Here is a 22,482-nt window from a genome sequence, read left to right as displayed (position 1 = left end):
CCAAAGTCAAGTCTCAGACTAGGATTAGAGTATAGTAATTAAATATCAGACATCAGCGAATAATCCTCGAAGATTGAAGACTGAAGATCAAACGAAGATATTTGGAGAAATTCATTAACGAAGAGGTATGTGAAGACCGAATCATTTTATTTACTCACAAGTATTACCATCTATGCTTACAAGATAGGAGTGTCCGGTGAATCACTCAGCGACCAGGATACATTCGTTCTTCCTAACTAGAAGCCGAGATCCCCCTCTCCCCTCCCAGTTCAATCTCAGATTTGTTGATCCAGTGGTTATCTGTACTTTGTGTTCCATGTCAGAAGTTAAAGTTCGTAAATGTTGGGAGTAAAATGTGGACCACAAACCTCAAGGATGATTATGAATCTCCATTTTTCATTCACTTTTGTAACGGAAGAAGAAAACCCCAGTCGACTACCTCCGATTCAATCTTTCTACTCACTTTTCAACGAAGAAATTCCCAATCGACTAAAAAAGTTCATTCTTCATTAATTCAATGGTTTTTACAAATTCCCAATCGACTAACTAAGATGAAATCTTGATTAATTCAATCTTTAAATTTTTCCATTCGGTAATGGTTCAAGATTTCCTCTCTTGAAGATATTTCTACTCTGATTGAATTATTTGTGAATTTACACCAAAAGAAACGCTCGTCAATGCTTTCATTGCCTTCTGTAGATATAGATGTCCCAGAACATCCAAAAACATCACCAGTTTCACCAATTCACCATATTTTTCTTACTTCCGTTTACATTTTTTTCCATGGTTGTTGCATATTGGTTCATGCAAATTCGATAAACGGAAACAATCTGTTCTTATTTGAAAAAAATGGTTCTCTTTGAGCTTCATATTCTAACGAAAACAATTTGTTCTTGTTGTAAAAAATTGTTCTCTTTCGCGATTTATACCATCAGTGTTCCAGAAAAGATCCTACCTTTAGTATTTCTTCTTGCGGCCTGATCTTTGTTTGTTTTTGGATTAATTGTAGGATCAAATTGATTATTACAATAACACTTTCATCAAAGGGTTGAACGGTATGGGTGAAGAGTGTTAGAGCACTGCTCGGTTGAACTCGCAAGCGTTTCTATCTTAAGCTTGTTTGTAAAGTTTAGTTGCCAAAACTATAAGTCTTGATTTCTAGTCTACTTATAGCTAAGTCTCGGATTAGGATAGAAAGTGTAGTTGAGCTTTAGACTTCACGACGTTCATTGAATGAAGACGAAAAACTACTCAAGGGATCGAACTTGTGGAACTTCATCAACAAAAGGTATGTGGAGACTTGAACTCATATATCACTCAAAAATCTATCTACTTTATCTCCTATTTGATACAAAAAGTCGTATTGTTATATAGACTTCAATTATACACATTTGGTATTTCGAGCCAAGTTTATCTCGCTTATCAATTTCTCGAAATATGTGTTGGTAAGCTTTCGCTTTAACTAAGTTCATTTTTTATTCTTGACGAAAGTCAAAAGATGATCATGTGAAAATCGCCTTGTAACACCTTACATGATTTGTGTGAGACAGTCATTTGATGTAGACTCGGAATGTTTTTGTATTGATCATTCGATTACTTGAAAGTTGCTTTGGAGCTAATAGTTTGTGTGAGACAGCTATTGTCGTCTTCCAAGAATGTTTCAATGATTCAAATAAGGGTTTAGAACATGTAACCGTGATTGGATATAAACATAATGTGTATTCACATTTGTGTAAAGTTCAAAACCGGGAACCATGGTATGCGTACCCGTACGCGTACTGGTTGGTTGTTGGAAGTCTGAAAACTAAGTATGCGTACCCGTACGCGTACTGGTGGAAGTTCAAGTTCCGTCAATTTCTGCTGGAGTTTGGAAGTGTAAAGTGGTATGCGTACCCGCACGCATTCTAGCGTAACCAAACTCAGTCCGGCTACTTAGGTATGTGTACCTGTTTGCATACTTAAGTAGGTTATGTTCTAAAATCGGTTTGTTCATGAACTAATGCATTTATATAATAAGGAATGCAATCTTTTGCAAACCGGGGATATAATGTTCATGAAATGATTCGAGTGAATCAACATCGATTTTGCTTCAATTGTGTCTTGTATACTTCTATGAGAATATAAACAATCGAAAAACTCTCTAACTAGTTTCATTTGAGTCATTTGAACTAGTTATAAAGATGAATAAGGTTGATATGAAAGTGCTCATATGGATAACCATTGGTTAACTATTGTTAACCAACTAAGTGTACACGTTTAGGTACAGTTACCTTTATTTAAATGACAGTACATTTCATTTGTGTATGACAAGCTAAGTTCTATCTAACGGTTGAAAGATATTAGCTTGAATCTAATCAGGTTTTCATCTAACGACGAATATTGAATGCTTTGTTACCAAGGTAACATTGATTGCAAACCCTGATTTGAAGACTATATAAAGGAGAACTCTAGAAACTGGGAAACTTAATCCCCACACCTCATGTGTGATACTAATTGCGACTAGAGTTGATCTCCTTTAACCTTAGGTTTTTCACGAAACCATTTAGGTTAATAACTTAAAGACTTCATTGGGATTGTGAAGCCAGACCCAACTATTTTCTTTGTATTTTCATGTTCTGATCTTGTTGTTTTCTATCGTGATTGAGTACTATCTTCTTTAAGATTTGCTCGAGATTTATTCTCGGATAGACAAGATTGAAAAGTAGTCACAAACATCTTCGTCTCGTCGTTTGTGATTCCACAATATCTTGTTTCGTTAATCGATTAAGATTATTGTGAGGTGATTGATAATATTAGGTTGTTCTTCGGGAATGTAAGTCTGGTTTATCAATTGGTTCTTGTTCACCTTGATTTATCAAAATACGGAATAAAACTCATAGGCATATCTGTGGGAGACAGATTTATCTATACAATAGACTTTTCTGTGTGATACAGATTTGTTTATCAAGCCTTCGACTTTGGGTCGTAACAACTCTTAGTTGTGGGTGAGATCAGCTAAAGGAATCAAGTGCGTAGAGTCCTGCTGGGATTCAGAGACGTAAGGAGTGCATCTGTACCTTGATCAGTGTGAGATTGATTAGGGATCAACTACATTCTAGTCCGAAGTTAACTTGAAGTAGGCTAGTGTCTGTAGCGGCTTAATACAATATGGTGTTCAAATCTGGACTAGGTCCTGGGGTGTTAGAGCACTGCTCGGTCGAACTCGCATGCGTTGTTATCTCAAGCATGTTTGTCAATGTTAGTGATCAAAACTATAAGTCTTGATTTCTAGTCTACTTATAGATAAGTCTCGGAGTAGGATAGAAAGTGTGATTGAGCTCAAGACTCCATGGCGATCATCATACAAAGACGAAGAACTACTCAAGGAACTGGTGGAACTTCGTCGACTAAAAGGTATGTGGAGACTTGAACTTATCTATCACTCAAAAGTCTATCTACTCTATCTCCTATCTTGAGACAAAAGTCGTATTGCTATATAGACTTTGGTTATGCACATTTGCTATTTCGAGCCGAGTTTATCTCGCTTATCTATTTCTCGAAATATGTGTTGGTAAGCTTTCGCTTTGGCCAAGTTGGATGATCTTTCAGATGAGAGTGATTCAGAAGAAGGACAAACTATTGATGAGGAAGTCTCTCAATATATCAATCTCTTTGACCATGCTTTGAAAGAAAAGAAGTCAACTACTTGCTTGAGAAAATACTTGGCACCTCTCTGTCAAGAAAACAAAAAGATGAGAAAAATCTTTAAAGGTTATGATTGTGGATATAAACTTTTACAATCTACCGTTAAAGATCGAGAAGAAGACGTACGCTCAAAAAGGTCCGAATGTGATAATCTCCTTCGAAATCTCTTTGTGTTGAAAGAAAGACTTGCTGAATCTGAAGCAAGATATGACTCTCAACAAAAATGTTTTAATGACAGAGAACTCAGTCTCCTCGCCAGAGAACAATATTTGGATACCGATCTCGTTGATGCCCTTAATAAGGTAAAATCACTGAAAGAGAATCTGAAAAGATTCAATTCTACTCTACATAATTATCTTCTATGGTTGGAGCATGTAAAGAACATCGTGATACACATGGTCTGGGCTATAAGTGTTAGAGCACTGCTCGGTCGAACTCACATCCGTTGTTATCTCAAGCAAGTTTGTCAATGTTAGTGATCAAAACTATAAGTCTTGATTTCTAGTTTACTATAGCTAAGTCTCGGACTAGGATATAAAGTATAGTTGAGCTCAAAAACTCCATGGCGATCATCATACAAGACGAAGAACTACTCAAGGAACTGGTGGAGCTTCATCGACTAAAAGGTATGTGGAAACTTGAACTTATCTATCACTCAAAAGTCTATCTTGAGAAATAAGTCGTATTGCTATATAGACTTTGGTTATGCACATTTTCCATTTCGAGCTGAGTTTATCTCGCTTATCTATTTCTCGAAATATGTGTTGGTAAGCTTTCTCTTTGGCCAAGTTCATCTTTACTAGTGACGAAAGTCATATAAGTTTCAATTACTTGAAAATTTCTTTGACGAAAAATGGTTTGTGAACAACAACTATATAACTTCCTCTAAGAATGTTTCAATGATTGAAATGAGAGTTTAGGATATATAACCTTGGAAGAATATAAACATTGTGTGGTAAAACATACGTGTGTAAGTCCTTATTCCTTGAACCAAAGTATGCGTACTTTGCTGCTCAGGAAAACCGGAACTAAAGTTCGCGTACCAATACGCACACTGTCGGAAGTTCACGTCCCGTGAATTTCTGCGGGAGTTTGTGAATTGAAAACAAACTTATTCCAAGTACTTAAGTCCGCGTACCAGTATGCGTACTTAAGTTGGTTATTTTCTAAAAATGGTTATTCGTGAACTTCAACTTATATAAACTAAGGAATACATACTTGCAAACCGTGGCTATAGAGTTCATGAATTGATTCGAGTGAATCAAATCGTTTTTGCTTCGATTGTGTCTTGTATACTTCTATACTATCTAAGCAATTGAACAACTCTCTAACTAGTTCATTTGAGTCATTTGAACTAGTTTTGGTAAAGAAGAATATGGTTGATATGGACGTCCCCATATGGCCAACCATTTGGTTAACTACTGTTGAACCAACTAAGTGTACATGTTTGGGTACGGTTACACAAACCTAAATAAACGTGCATTTTATTTTTGTGTAACAAGCTAAGTTTCGATCTAACGGTTGAAAGATATTAGCTTGAATCTAATTAGGTTTTCATCTAACGGTGAATATTGAAAGCTTTGTTACAAAGGTAACTTAGATTGCAAACCCTGATTTGAAAGTTTATATAAAGGAGAACTCTAGAAACTGGGAAACCTAATCCCCACACCTTCCGTGTTATACTAGTTGTATTAGCTAGAGTCGATTCTCCTTTAACCTTAGGTTTCTTCTCGAGACCCTGTAGGTTAACGACTTGAAGACTTAATTGGGATTGTGAAGCCAGGCCTAACTATTTTCTTTGTAGTTGTCTGATCTGATCTTGCTGTTTCTATCGTATTTGATTACAATCGTAACATTGGCTTGAGATTGATTTCTCTGATAGGCAAAATATAAAAGAAATCACAAACACCTTTGTCTCGTCGTTTGTGATCACGCAATATCTTCTTCGCTAGTCGATTAAGATTATTGTGAGGTGATTGATAATTCTAGGTTGTTCTTCGGGAATATAAGTCCGGGTTATCATTTGGTTCTTGTTCACCTTTATTTATCAAAAGACGGAACAAAAACTCGTAGGTATTTCTGTGGGAGACAGATTTATCTATTACCGTAGAATTTTCTATGTGATACAGATTTGTTTATTAAAGCCTTCGACTTTGGGTCGTAGCAACTCTTAGTTGTGGGTGAGATCAACTATGGGAATCAAGTGCGTAGTATCCTGCTGGGATCAGAGACGTAATGAGCGCAAATGTACCTTGGATCAGTGTGAGATTGATTTGGGTTCAACTACAGTCCAGACCGAAGTTAGTTTGCAGTAGGCTAGTGTCTGTAATGGCTTAATACAATGTGTGTTCAATCTGGACTAGGTCCCGGGTTTTTCTGCATTTGTGGTTTCCTCGTTAACAAAACTTCTGGTGTCTGTGTTATTCTTTTCTGAATTATATTTTATTATATAATTGAAATATCACAGGTTGTGCGTTGAATCGATCAATTGGGAAATCCAACCTTTGGTTGTTGATTGAAATTGATTGATCCTTGAACATTGGTCTTTGGTACCGTTCAAGTGATTTCTATTGTATTCAATTAGACTCGCATATTTCTATTTGCTTGAGTAAGTATTGAATCTAGAAAGTGAGATATAACTCTTTGATATACTTTCATTTAGATTGAGTTTGACTGTCTAGTTGCATCTCTTAAAAGTATATTGGAGTTTGTTCATGCATATTGCTAAGCGAAATATTGGGTGTGGTTGTTAGACCCCCGTTTTTTCAATTGGTATCAGAGCAGGCAAACACACTTAAAGACCTTACAAGTCCGTGTTTGTAGCGATATGACTCTATGGACAAGAGTACTATCTCTGATAAACGCATCACCAGAAACAAAAGTTTTGTCTTTATTGGATCCATTAAAAATAAAGATTCTTCAATCTCAAATATAGACGAACCTAGTGTTCTGACGAGACAGACACTGACATGTGTTATTCCGATTACCCTTCAAAAGAGTTTATCTCTATTAATGAAAGGGAAACAGCTGAAGAGGGTGAACTGATTCTAAATCGTGTTAGAATCCAAGCTGATAGATTTAATCGGTTGAAAAACCATGTCAATGTTCTTCTTGGTGTAGTAAGAGACCGCAATTCCAAAAACGCTGAAGTTCAGTCTTCATAAAAGGATGTTTTGGAAATTGAACATCGCTTGAATAAACTCTCGATTCAAGGATGTTTCAAAAAGTCCTCTATACCATCTACTCCGATTGCAACTGAGAGAGTTCCAGTTCCAGAAGAAAAATCGGAATTACCTTCTATTGGAAAAGAGGTGCCTATAGTCTCTTCTAATCAAGGATGTTGCACATCACATGGGAGGAAGAAATATTCAAACGATGATGTTAAGACGAAACTTTCTAATCACCCTCATGATCATAAAGTATGTCTCTTTTGTGATTCAAAAGGGCTTGTTAAGTTAAAGAGAAACTCTAGGTTGAATAACAATTCCATTGTTCGACTTCAACACACCTTAGACTTAATTCTCAAAGGTGTAACTGACATTCGTATTCCCAAACCAATTGGTTTTCGTACTTACCCTGTGTATGCTACCAGGAAAGTCAGTTCAATGAGTTCCTCTAATACTCAGAAGCATAACAGACGTCTTAACAAAAATCGTCTAAGGAAAGATCAAGTCTTTTTTTCTGATAAAAGAGGAGATAACATTACCTTTGATGTGAAAAAAATTCCAGAAGAAAGGAGCAAAAATGAAGATATGAGAAATAACCTGATGGAGATAATTGAAGGTTATAAATAAATTGTCAACAGGTTGTCAACCTCCTCAAGTCAAAATTCTTCTGGTAAGAACTCAAACTATGTCTCGTATTTTGATGACAATAAGTTTTATGATAATTTTTCACGTCAAAAGAGATTCTTTCCTAGACTTGAAAGGAAAAAGAAACTCAACCATAAACTTCGTTCATTTAATGAGCTGAGAGCTCATTCTTGTGCTAATTAATCACAAGGGTTGAGAACTTACTCATAAAAATCTTGTTGGGTAAGTTGTATTAATAATCAGGTATACTTCTGTCAAAATTGTTTTCTGTTTAGTTGAGCTATTTTCTTATCGTTTATAGCTAAACTATTGTCTACAAACAACTTTGCTTAAGTATTAACTGTGTCTAAAAAGGTTCTTCGTTTTGCCTTCTCGTTTTCGAAGAAGTTTTTCTTTGCAACTATGTTGCCTGCTACTCTTGTGCTCTAAAATTGTTTCTCTACTGAGATATAAAATTTATTGAACCAAAAATTCTTGTGGTAATTTTCACATAGCAGAAATTCTATCTTGTCGTAAAAAATACGACCAGTTGCGTATCTTTGTTGTTGGGTCAAGATTGTGTTCGTACGAGTACCTGTGTTACTGTCACGAATCAATTTTTAGAAACCCTAAAAGTTACCTTCCCTAAGAAACCATTTAAATACCAAAACCTTTGAGTCTTGTACGCATACTCTGGGAATTTTTTTTGTGGTTTTTCAAGAATGTCTTCTTAAAACTCTAGCGGTTTTGCAAAAGGTTTTCTTGACAAAGGTATTGGTTTCGAGTCCAAGGGAAGGAAGAAAAGAACCCTGGTAGAAGATGATTATCCTTATGCCTCATGTTACTATGCCTATACACATCAGGATGTTGAGAATGAGGATATGGTTTCTACTGAAGTGGTTCATGATTTTCTTAAATATTTTGAGGAAGCAAAACTGCAGCTCATTGATACTTTGAAGAGTCTTGATGTATTAAGAACTGAGTTGAAAAAGGTTACTTATGACCTTGGTCTCATAAAGACACATGTTAAAGATCTTCTCAATGAGGATATCTTCTCTGAAGAAGCAGTAGATGTTGTCAATCACAAGCTCAAAGACCTCAAGGCTCGTGAGGATTTCGAGTCGTCTATTTGATTTCAGTTCGTGTTCGGTTTTGATGGTTTAAGAGTCTGTCCTTGTTCTTTAGATTGTTGATTTTATTTTGTCTAGGAAATCTTCTTATGAGAATTTTATTTCTTGTGCTTTAGGAAGAATAAATAGTTTTTGGAATAGCTAGCCATTATTGTGATTACACAAAGCTATGACTAATGTTTTCATCTTCATTGTTTTAGGTTTATTTGTTTAAATTCTAAAAATTGTTTGGAAGATGATTTTTGCAGTATTAATCTTTATGGTTTTATATATTGCAATTTGTTATGTGATATGTGTGTTTGCGTCTGTGAACTATGATTGTCCCATACTTTGTCAAAAGTTAAGCCGTTCATATGTCGATATGCATGTATTTATAAAAAAATGAATGAAATTTTGACATTACAAAAGTTAAAGCCTTTTATGTCATATTTTGATGGAAAAAGGGATAAAACTTTTGTTTACGAGGATTATGTCTTTTGTATGTCATTGTGCAAATAGTGATGGAAAATAGGATGTATCCTTGTCTACTCCGCAGTATTGATCTTCCCTGATCCATATTTTTTATGTATATATTGTGCGTCTCCGTAAGTTCTCTTATGTTGAGCATTTTCGATTAAACTAATCATGGGTTTTCTTGTGGTTAATTTAATTGAGTATTTTTGGATTCAAATTCATATTCGTATGTGATTTGTTATGTCCAAATAAATCCTTCTTTTCTTGTGAAAATAAGGTCGCTCTTGTTGTTCTTTCGGGAATGACATTTTACGGGGGAGAGTTCTTAATTGAACTTGTGCTTAATTGCCAAATCTTTGTGGGGAGTGCGGTTGTGGAATATTATAGGGGTTATCTTGTATCTTTATAAACTCCTTGATGAAAGCATCTAGCTTCGTCTATATGATTGCATCTAAAAAGTTGATATGTGCTTTCTCTTGGTCATGAAATGTCTCTTTGGAAATTTCATTAGGATCCCACTAGTTTTCGTACCTTTGCCAATTTTATTGACAAAAAGGGGGAGAATTAATGTGTAGTTCACACTACAAATACATATGGTTTTCGGATCATTATGTAAGGGGGAGTGGTTTCCATGTGAGATGGAGTATTGACTAACGAGGAGTGATACATATCACCATAGTATTGTTGTCGAAGTTGTGATACAATTGAACTTTGATGTCGTGTAATAATATTATGAAACTGTGTAACAATGATTGAGAATTCTTGTTTTCTCATTCTTATAGCTACGGATTTTCAATAACGATGATGCCAAACTTACAACCTTCGGAATCATTGGATTACTTGGAAGTGACGAAGATTTCGAGTAATGTTGAAGAACTAAGGAGATCAGACATATGGAAGAGAAGCTACAAAAGTTTATTTATTTATTTTGTATTCCATATGTATTGATAGTTTTGTCACTAAAATTGACAAAGAGGGATATTGTTAGATCACTGCTCGGTCGAACTCGCATGCGTTGCTATCTCAAGCATGTTTGTCAATACTAGTGATCAAAACTATAAGTCTTTATTTCTAGTCTACTTATAGCTAAGTCTCAGACTAGGATAGAAAGTGTAGTTGATCTCAAGACTCCATGGCGATCATCATACAAAGACGAAGAACTACTCAAGGAAGGTAGAACTTCATCGACTAAAAGGTATGTGGAGACTTGAACTTATCTACCACTCAAAAGTCTATCTACTCTATCTCCTATCTTGAGACAAAAGTTGTATTGCTATATAGATTTGGTGATGCACAATTGTTATTTCGAGTCGAGTTTATCTCACTTATCTATTTCTCGAAATATGTGTTGGTAAGCTTTCGCTTTGGCCAAGTTCATCTTTACTAGTGACGAAAGTCATATAAGCTTCAATTACTTGAAAATTGCTTTGACGAAAAATGGTTTGTGAAAAACACCTATATAACATCCTCTAAGAATGTTTCAATGATTGAAATGAGAGTTTAGAATATACAACCTTGGAAGGATATAAATATTGTGTGGTAACACATACGTGTGTAAGTCCTTATTCCTTGAAGCAAAGTATGCGTACTTTGCTGCTCATGAAAACGGTAACTAAAGTCCGTGTACTAGTATGCGCACTGTCGGAAGTTCATGTCCCGTGAATTTCTACTGGAGATTGTGAACTGAAAACAAACTTATTTTGGGTACTTAAGTCCGCATACCAGTATGCGTACTTAAGTTGGTTATTTTCTAAAAACGATCATTCGTGAACTTAAACTTATATAAACTAAGGAATGCATACTTGCATACCGTGGCTATAGAGTTCATGAATTGATTCGAGTGAATCAAATAATTTTTGCTTCGATTGTGTCTTCTATACTTTTATACTATCTAAGCAATTGAACAACTCTCTAACTAGTTCATTTGAGTCATTTGAACTAGTTGTGGTAAAGAAAAATATGGTTGATATGGAAGTGCTCATATGGCTAACCATTTGGTCAACTACTATTGAACCAACTAAGTGTACATGTTTGGGTAGGTTACACAAACCTAAATAAACGTGCATTTCATTTGTGTGTAACAAGTTAAGTTTCGATCTAACGGTTGAAAGATATTAGCTTGAATCTAATCAGCTTTGTATCTAACAGTGAATATTGAATGCTTTGTTACCAAGGTAACTTAGATTGCAAACCCTGATTTGAAATTCTATATAAAGGACAACTCTAGCAACTGGGAAACTGAAAATGTGGGGGTCTAACAACACCTCCCAATATTTCACTTAGCAATCTGTATGGACAAACTCGAATATACTTTTAAGAGAATCAACAAAACTCAATCAATTAAAAGTATATCAACGAGTTTATATCTCTCTCTTGATTTGATTTCCTCAAACAGAAACTGCGAGTACTAATCAAATACAAGGAATAACTTGGATGGTACCAAAGACCAATATTCAAGTGTCAATCAATATCAATCAACAACCATTAGGTCGGATTCTTCAATTGATTGATCTAACGCACAACCTGTATTATTTCAATTATAAAGATAAAATAATATAATGCGGAAATTGGAATAACACAGACACCAGAAATTTTGTTAACAAGGAAACCGCAAATTCAGAAAAACCCCGGGACCTAGTCTAGATTGAACACACACTGTATTAAGCCGCTACAGACACTAGCCTACTCCAAGCTAACTTCGGACTCGACTGTAGTTGAACCCAAATCAGTCTCCCACTGACCCAAGGTACAGTTGTACTCCCTACGCCTCTGATCCCATCAGGATACTGCGCACTTGATTCCCTTAGCTGATCTCACCCACAACTAAGAGTTTCTACGACCCAAAATCGCAGGCTTTGACAATAAACAAATCTGTCTCACACAGACAAGTCTATCAAAGGATCAATCTGTCTCCCATAGAAAAATCCTAAAGTTTTTGTTCCGTCTTTTGATAATAATCAAGGTGAACAGGAACCAATTGATAATCCGGTCTTATATTCCCGAAGAACAGCCTAGATTAATCAATCATCTCACAACAATCTTAATCATATGGTAGCGAAACAAGATGTTGTGGAATCACAAACAATGAGACGAAGATTTTGTGATTACTTTTTATATCTTGCCTATCGGAGATATCAAATCTCAAGCCAATCAATCTGATTGTACTCGTACGATAGAAGATGCAAGATCAGATCACACAACTACGATAAAAGTAGTATCGGCCCGGCTTCACAATCCCAATGAAGTCTTTAAGTCGTTAACCTGGTTTTAGAAGAAGAAAACCAAAGGTTAAAGGAGAACCGACTCTAGTACGCAAACTAGTATCACGAGTAAGGTGTGGGGATTATTTTTGCACAATACTAGATGTCCCATTTATATAGTCTTTCAAATCATGGGTTTGCCTTGGTAACAAAGCAATCAATATTCACCGTTAGATGAAAACCTGATTTAGATTCAAGCTAATATTTCTCAACCGTTAGATCGAAAACTTAGCTTGTTATACACAAATGAACTGCACGCTTCTAGGTTTGTTAACCGTACCCAAGCGTATGCACTTGTTGGTTCAATAATAGTTAACCAAAAGGTTAGCCATATGAGCATTTCATATCAACCATGTTCTTCTTCACCATAACTAGTTCAAATGACTCAAATGAACTAGTTAGAGAGTTGTTCAATTGCAAGGAAATCTTATGTAACTACACAAGACACAATTGAAGCAAAGATGATTTGATTCACTTGAATCGGTTCATGTACTTTTATAGCCACGGTTTGCAAACTGCATTCCTTAGTCTTTTTAAAGTTTAAGTTCATAAATCATCTTTAGATATATAACCTTCTCAAGTTCGCAGACTAGGTTCGCGGACTTAAGACACCGGACAGAGTTTACAAACTCCAGCAGAAATTCTCGGGATGAGAACTTTGCCGGTTCGCGGACTGGGTTCGCGGACTTAGCTCACGCAAGTAGTTTGTCAACTCCAGCAGAAATTCTCGGGTTTGAGAACTTCGGCAGTTCGCGGACTTGGCACATGCCATTCTTCCGGTTCTCTTGATCAACAAAGTTCGAAAACTTTGGTTCAAGGAATAGGACTTATACATAAATATGTTTCCACAACAATGCTTATGTCCATCATTGGTTATGTAATCTAAACTCTCATTCCAACCATTGAAACATTCTTAGAGGACATTATATAGTTGTTACACCATTTCTCGTCAAAGCAATTTTCAAGATGATTGAAACATATCATGACTCTCGTCACTAGGTAAAGATAAACTTGGTCGAAGCGAAAATCTTACCAACACATATTTCGAGATATAGATAGGCGAGGTATACTCGGCTCGAAATACCAAATGTGTATTATCTAAGTATATATATAGCATACAACTTTTTGTCCTAAGAAGTAGGAGATAGAGTAGATAGACTTTTGAGTGACATATAAGTTCAAGTCTTCACATACCTTTTTGTCGAGAAGTTCCACCGGTTCCTTGAGTAGTTCTTCTACTTGTATGATGAATCGACATGAAGTCCTTGAGCTCAACTACATTTTCTATCCTAGTCCGAGACTTATCTATAGTAGACTAGAAATCAAGACTTATAGTTTTGATCACTAACATTGACAAACATGCTTGAGATAGCAACGTATGCGAGTTCGATCGAGCAATGCTCTAACAATCTCCCCCTTTGTCAATTTTAGTGACAAAACTATCAATACATATGGAATACAAAAAAGATAAAGAAACTTAAGTAGCTCTTATTCCACATGTCTAATCTTCAACATTCCTTGAAATCTTCGTCACTTCCAAGTACTCCAATGATCCCAAAGGTTGTAAGTTTAGCATCACGTTGTTGAAGATCCGTAGCTATAACAATAAGAAAGCATCTGTCTCGATCATTGTTATACAGTGTCATAGTATTATTACACAGTGTCAAAGTTCAATTGTATCACAACTTCAATAATAATACTATGGTGATATGTATCACTCCCCCTTAGTCAATACTCCATCTCACATGGAAATCACTCCCCCTTACATAATGACCCGAAGACCATATGTATTTGTAGTGTGAACTACATATTAATTCTCCACCTTTTTGTAAATAAAATTGGCAAAGGTACAAGAACGAGATGATAATGAAATTTCCGTAAGAGACATTTCATGACTAACAAGAAAGAACACACATCATCTTATTTAGATGCAATCATATAGCCGAAGCTAATAGCACTTATCAAGGAGTTTAAAGATACAAGATAACTCCTCTAAAATTCCACAACCGCACACCCCTCAAGATATGACCATTAAGCACAAGTTCAAAAGAACTCTCCCCCATTAGATGTCATTACCGAAAGAACAACAAGAGCGACCTTAATTTCGAAAGAAAAGAAGGATTTTATTGGACAAAAAAAACCATAAGAATGATTTTCTATATCCAAAAACTCAATCAAATTAATCACAAGTAAAACCTATGACTAATTTAATCGGTATACGCAATCAAATCAAACTCAAAAAGTGATCAATTCAATTGTTCGTGCTCAACATAAGAAATCTCATGGAGACACAAAAATACTCAACTAGATTAATTACAAGAGAACCCATAATTAATATAATTAGAACACACAACCAAACTAATTACGAAAGTAATCAATTTAATTGTGAGTTGTTTTTGCTTGACATAAGAAAACTTACGGATCAATAACTAAATAACCAAACAAGATGATTAATTTAGTTCAAACTGCTCAACATAAAGTACCTTACGGAACAACCAATAAAGCTAATCAATAATAATCATCTTGGTTGTATCGTGCTCAACATAAGACACATTACGGAGCCTCACAATAATACATACTGTAGGATCAGAATCTCGGAACAGTGATATCTTAGCGAAATTATCAACAACACAACACAACAGCGTCGCAGAACAATTTCATAAATGATATAATAAACGACGACAGCTAAAATCATGAGAAAGATGTGATGGTCCTGCGAAAATTAGAGAGTTTGCGAGATTAACATTTGTAAGGTTGCGAGAATGTCGCAAGCCATATTCGAAAATAAATGACAGATTAGCTGTCATCCACTATGTACTTCCGTATAAATAGTCGTTCAGTTGTAAAGGAAAGAAAGAGAGATCTTTTTGAGTAAGAAACAAGTAAATAGGAGAGAGAAAGTCTAGAGCAGAGGTCATTCTTGATTCCTTATCTTTTCTTGTAAGAACATTCAAAGATTGATCAATAAAATTAAGAGTGTAAACCTAAAAATGAGTTGAGTAATAATGAAATCATATGAGGGGTATAGCGTAGGATTTCCTGCAACTACATAATGGCGCAAGAAACAGGGACTTCAAGATCGAAAGTTGAAGATTGTTGTTGAGAATGTTCAAATCAAGAAAGTAATTAAATAAATCAGTGAACTAGTTAAAATAAAGATGATTAGAACTAATGAAGATGACAAAAGATTGGAGTGTAATATGATAACAAAAACGATGGTTAATGAATTCCATGGAAACATCAAAGGAAGAATACATAAACAAAATTTTGAAGGAAGGAAGGTTATGGCGGTAGAAAAGAAATCACCCTTGAAAGATTGGGAAAAGCAAAAAATTACATTCATGGCGGAAGAAATACCAAAAGAAAATTTGAACCACACATCTCCGTTGGTTATTACAGTGCCTATTGCGCGAAAAGAGAAGGAGACAACAACAAAATCCATGGGAGAATGGATATTGAACAGAACTTTAATCGATACAGGAAGTTCAGTGGACATAATATTTTATCATGCATTCCGGGGAATGGGATTTAAAGATGAAGAAATGTCCAGTTCAACATAATTTGTTCACGGCTTTGGAAAATCCACAACAAAACCTAAAGGAGAAATAGTGGTACGAATTCCACTTGGAGAGATCGAAACACACGTAACACTGTGCGTGGTGGATATGGAATCGCCATATAATATGTTATTAGGAAGACCATGGATACATGCGATAAAAGTTGTAGTATCGACGTTGCATCAATGTATTAAATTCCCCAAACCAAATGGAATAGGTGAAATCAGAAAAGATGTTGACAATGCGAAATTATGTCATCAAATTGAAGTAAAGCATTATGAAGAACAAGCGAAAAAGAAACAATTTCGCAGAAAGTTGGCAAAGGAAGCAAAGAAAGAAGAAGAATTTAGAGTATATATGATAAGGGCAAAAGAAGGCAAAGGAATACCCCGCGAAATTTCGGAGGAAGGAGAAGTACCTGTGAAAACAATAAAAGAACCAACACCGATGGGAGAACCTAAATCCAGTTACACTGCCGCAGAACCAACAAAAGAAATAAACGTTGGGACTATAGAAGAACCTCTAATATTGAGAATTGGAACCAAAATGGATGTGGAAGAAGAAGAAAGAACTGTTAACCTGTTGCGAGAATATAAAGATGTTTTCACAGGAAGCATGGATGAGATACCGGGAATAGATCCATCAATTGCATGCCACAAGTTGGATACTAACAAAAATGTGAGACCATTTAAACAGAGAATAAGAAAAATTGCAACAACTTACCATTCCCAAATAGAAGAAGAACTACAGAAAATGCTTGATGCGGGAATCATAAGAGAAGCTAAATACCCAGAATGGATAGCGAATATGGTCATTGTCCCAAAGAAAAACAAAGGAATCAGGATTTGCATAGATTTCACTGATTTAAACAAAGCTTGACCCAAAGATAGTTTTCCGTTACCAGATATTCCTCAAATGGTGGAATCCGCAGCTGGAAACAATAGAGTATCATCTTTAGATGGGTACAAAGGGTATAACCAAATCCCTCTCGCTGAAGAAGATCAAGAACATACTGCTTTCTTCGCCCCTAGAGGTTTATATTGTTACACGAAAATGCCATTTGGTTTGCGAAATGCGGGAGCGACCTACCAAAGAATGGTAGAGAAGGTGTTTGCAAAATGGATACACAAAACATTAGAAGTATACGTGGATGACATGTTAGTAAAGAGTAAAGAAGCTAAAGACCATGTACAAGACCTGAGGGATATTTTTGAACAAATGCGGCAGTATAACATTAAATTGAATCCTGAGAAGTGTACTATTGGAGTTGCATCGGGAAAAATTGTAGGCTACATTGTATCAAAGGAAGGAATACAGGTTGATCCAGAAAAAGTGGTTCGTGACATGCCAACACCAGCAACAATAAAAGATGTACAAAAGTTGAATGGGCTTCTTGCTTCGCTGGGGAGATTCATTTCGCGATCATCAGACAAATGCAAATATTTTTTCGATATACTCAAGAAGGGTGCGAAATTTAAATGGACTGATGAATGTGAAAAAGTTTTTCAAGGGATCAAAGAACATCTTATGAATACAACTATCTTACAAAAAGCAGAATCAGGAGAAGAATTATTGATCTATCTTGCGACGACGTCGCATGCATTAAGTGTTGTGTTATTGCGAGTAGACGCAGGAGTGGAGAAACCCATTTATTACATTAGCAAAACTTTAGATACTGCCGAGAAGAATTACTCAAAGATTGAGAAGTTAATCTTAGCATTAGTTTATGCATCGTTTAAGCTCCGCATATATTTTCAGGTGCACAAGATAAAGGTATTAACAAAAGTACCAATTGAATCAGTGATGAAGAATTCTAAAAGATCAGGAAGAGTAGAGATGGAATGCACAAGTAGGCCACTTTGATATTAAATATGAAATTTTGTCTTCACCAAAATCACAAGTTGTTGCAGATTTCTTGGCAGAATTTCCTTTAGAAGAAGATGAAGCAGTAGAAGAAATGATGGATATAGAAGAAGAACACGGAGATCCAAAAGATTTATAACAGAACCAAATAGATGGGAGATATTGGTAGATGGATCATCAAATGGAGAAGGAAATGGAGTTGGAATTGTTTTAATTTCGCCAGAAGGAATAAAGATGGCTTTTTCATTCAGATTGGAATTCGCATCCACTAATAATGAAAAGAATATGAAGCTGTGATACATGCCTTAAAATTCGCAATAGAAATGAAACTAGAAAATGCAGGATCACTAGTGATTCGCAGCTAGTTATTCGCCAAATAAAGGGAGAGTATACTACAAATGAACCATCCTTGAAGAAATACAAGAAGCTCGTTGAAGAATTGTCAGCGAAAATCCCAAAAATAAAATGGAGGCACATTTCAAGAAAATAACAGACTCGCAGACGCTTTGCTTTCATCTCAAGCATGATGACAGATCCAACTGCGAGATGCATAAAAATACAAACACTTCTGTCACCATCAATCAATAAAGAAGAAGAAGAAGTGGTCGTGATGATAATAGAAACGAAGAAGAAGAAGAACAAACGAACAATATCGCAGACTGGAGAATGGAACTTCATGCATATTTGGCGAAAGGAGAAACACCAAGAAATAGATTGGAAACACACAAATTAAAAAGTCGTGCAACGAATTATGAATTAAGAGATGGGTTGCTATACCGAAAATCCTTTAATGGACCATCACTCAGATGTTTGACACGAGAGGAAGGAGAAAAAGTGCTAAAAATGTTACATAGTGGGGATGCTGGCAATCATAGCGGGGGAAGATCTTTGGCACATAGCAAAAAATGCAAGGCTATTACTGGCCATACATGCACGAAGATGCAAAACAAATATCAAGACGTTGCGAAGATTGTCAGCGCATGGAAAGAAAATACATGCACCTGGAGCACCACTATCATCTTCAACCAGTGTGTGGCCTTTTGGAAAGTGGGGTTTAGATATTGTGGGACCATTTTTACCAGGTTCTGGACAAAGAAGATATTTAATAGTCGCAACAGATTATTTCACAAAATGGACAGAAGTGAAAGTAACAGTACAATCATATTCGCGACAAAGATATCTTTACATTCATATTCGAAAATATCATTTGCAGATTCGGAATTCCTGCGCAGTTGGTATCTGATAATGGGAAACAATTTGAAGGACAGAATATAGAAATGCTACTTAATGCATTCAAGATAAAATGTGGAAAGTCTACTCCTTTGTATCCACAAGCTAATGGGAAGTAGAAGCAACAAACAAAACAATTGCAGATATATTAAAGAAGAAATTGGAAGGACATCACAGAGCATGGTGCGAACAAGTACATAATGCAGTATGGGCTTATAATACAACTAGAAGAGAAGCTACTGGAATGTCACCTTTTGTTTAACATACGGAGTTGAAGCGGTGTTACCAACAGAAGTTGTTATTCCGACAACAAAAAGAAGCTTGGGAGAAAAATCTTAGTGCGGGCTTGATTTTAAATAAACTTGATGAATTAGAAGAAAGAAGAGAAAAAGCTTTACAACATATGGAGAATTATCAGCGAAGATTAGCCCGAGAATATAATAAACGTGTCAAAATACGCGAATTTCAACCAGGAGATTTAGTTCTGCGAGAGAAACACCTATATCAGCGAGAAAATGGTGGAAAATTAGCGAAAAAATGGGATGGACCTTACATCATTAAGGAGATAGTTGGAACAGAGCTTATAGATTAATGGATCCAGAAGGAAGAGATGTTGGTCATAGATTAGACAGACCATGGAACAGGTTGTATTTAAAAAGATATTATCCGTAAGAAGCTTTGAGAAGTTATGGATTCTGAAAGAATAATTGCATGATTACTCATATCAAAACAAGATCATGATGTGCGAAATTTTCGCAGAGATAATTACAGAACAATGACATAAAAGAAAGGGGCGAACCTTTATGGCGTACACCTTAGTTCGCGAATAAAATTTCGCAAGAGGCAAATGTAAGACCTAAAGTACGTCATATTTGGGGGTACCTGTTGCATGGCTCAGGGAAAGGCTACACCGCCACCGGAACCTGAGTCATGGAGATTTGGGGTCAATAAAGCCCATCCGGGAGAGGCACCTTAGATTCTCAGCTTAAGCATATGACTTGGGTTGGGTGACTAAGGTAATAAGGACTCTCCCAAGGAGTGCAGATCTGATCAAGGCGCCGAGGTACACGGTTGAGTCAAGAGTGTCAGGGACGTTTGAAGCGTACCTTGCCATTCTTGACAAGTCTTGGCTTATACTGCACTCGGCCTGAAGAAAACCCCACTTAAGGTGCAGTCTCGTAACCATAAACCCTATAGGTAAAAGGGATAAGAGGCTGCGAAAACAACTGGTTGTTGTTAAGACTGGATGGGAGGAGCTAACCTTGTATGGTAGAAGTACGCCTCCTTGAAGGGGAAACCAGGGGGAGATAAGGGCGGCACCCTCCATTAGGGAGCTGATAAGTGTCTTAAGACGCAAATGTCATGAGGATTTTTATTCGCAAGGATATTAAGGCTTGTCATATTTGTGCAACAATCCTGAAGAGGCAATAATACAAAAGAAAAGGATAAGACGAGTTCAATGGGTTTTCGCATGAAAGTGCGAAGACGTCCTGCGATTTCGTCGCAAGACGGCAATGTCATGGGACTTTATTTTTGCAAGAATATTTAGGCCTGTCATATTGTCGCAACATTCCTGAAGAGGCCATAATACAAAAGAAAAAGTTAAGGCAAGATCAATGGGTTTTTGCATGAAAGTGCAAGGACGTCCTGCGATTTTGTCGTAATGACAAGATGTGGCATAATAAGACCTTTAATTAGGAAGGCAAAATAAGACCATATGATCAAACAAAATATTTATAAGTATTAGTAACAGATTATTTTTTGCAAGAAAGATAATGAGAGGCAAGTATGAGAATCAATACACAAGAAGCATTATCTTTCTCATCAACAAAATATTAAAGGGAAAAGTTGACTCCAAAGTTGGTTGAAAAATGTAACTCACAAAAGTAATAAAAATAAGACAGTTCAAGAAGACAGAGCTAAATAAGAAGCTCAAGCTTCAGTATTAATTTCAGTAGCAGAAGATAACAGAAATTCTTCGCCAACATTCTCGCAAGCCTCTCCTTCATTTCGGTTTTGGTCTTCGCCTTGATTAGCATCTTGATTATCGCCAGCAATTACTTTTTCAGGAGAAATTTCTTTCTCATTCTGATTAACACCAGCAGATGCTTCTTTAGAAGGAACCTCTTCTTCATCTTCTAAGAAATCATCCTCTGCACCGCTTTCGTAATCATAATCACTATCAACAGGACGAGGAACTTCATCATCATCTACTTCTAAAGGATCAATTGATGTAGGAGGAAGAGAGTTGGACAATAAAATTTCATTTACAAGGACTTCAGCCCGGAGATGAACTTGGCGAAGAAGTGCTCTCTGATGATTCCTATCTTGGATATCCTTAAAATAAGCAAGATAATCAAGTATTCTTTCTGCTCGGTCGCGAGAACCAGTAAGGGTAGAGACGAGCAATGCATTTTCTTTGCGAATCTTGGCATATTTAGCCTCCAAAACAGAAATAGAAGAATGAAGATTCTTCTCAGACTCTGCGAAAAATAGAATACAAAATTTTATTAAGATAAGGAATTCAGAGAGATATGACGAAGAAAAGATAATTAAGGAAGTCAAACTATTATGACTACCTTCCTTTTGCGATCCATTGCGTCATCAAATTTATCTCCAACTAAACCTTTAAGTCGAGACTGAAGATTTTTCTCTTTAGAAATAAGAAAGGCATTTTTCTTTGCAATAGAAGAATAAGATTCTTCTAATTTGGAATATTGTTATTTAAGCTGATTCGCCTTTACACTTAAAGCTATTCTACCTTGAATGAGTGTATCTCCTTCAGCGATAGATGACTCTGTTACTTCTTTAAGTTCGTTTCTCAAAGAGCGAAGAGATTTCTCTTGGTCATCACATACTTTTTGAAGAATACTAAGTTGTTGCGAAGATATCACCATCTTGTTTAAATAAGTTCTCTTCTCTTGGGACAAGGTTTTATTCTCATCTGGTAAAGTTTCCATCCCTAAATTAGCTTTGGTTAAAAAATAAGAAATACGAGATACTTCATTACTTAATAAGTCTTGTCTTTGAATTAACTGGGTATTTTCATTGGTAAGATTATTAGTATGATCAAGAGAATATGAATAGAGGTTATCTAATTGGTTATATTGATCCATCAAGATTTCTTTATCAATACGAGCTTCTTCAACATCAGATTCAAATTGATATCTCTCAATTATTCGTTTCGGGTTTAAAGCTTAACATGCGAAAGAGGGATTTCAAGGATAATTAAATACGGGAAGGATAAAACTATTCAAAAGGAAAATTAAAGACACAGATAAGAAAATTATACCTCTCAATTCATCATTCTTCTTGCGAAGATTATCACGATCCATTAAAACATTCTGAAGCTTCTGATTTTCGAGACGAAGAGCATTACATTCTTTTTCCAAAGCTGTCCGTGAAGCAGCTTTATCAGAACCCAAATGCTTGCTCAGAATTTCGCAAACATTAGACTTGATAGAATCAGTAGAATACTTCTTGACATCATCCAAAACTTCAGATAAAACTTTGA

Source organism: Papaver somniferum, chromosome 3, assembly GCF_003573695.1.
Source record: "Papaver somniferum cultivar HN1 chromosome 3, ASM357369v1, whole genome shotgun sequence".
NCBI lineage: Eukaryota > Viridiplantae > Streptophyta > Magnoliopsida > Ranunculales > Papaveraceae > Papaver > Papaver somniferum.
Note: the sequence above shows the minus strand (reverse complement) of the source record.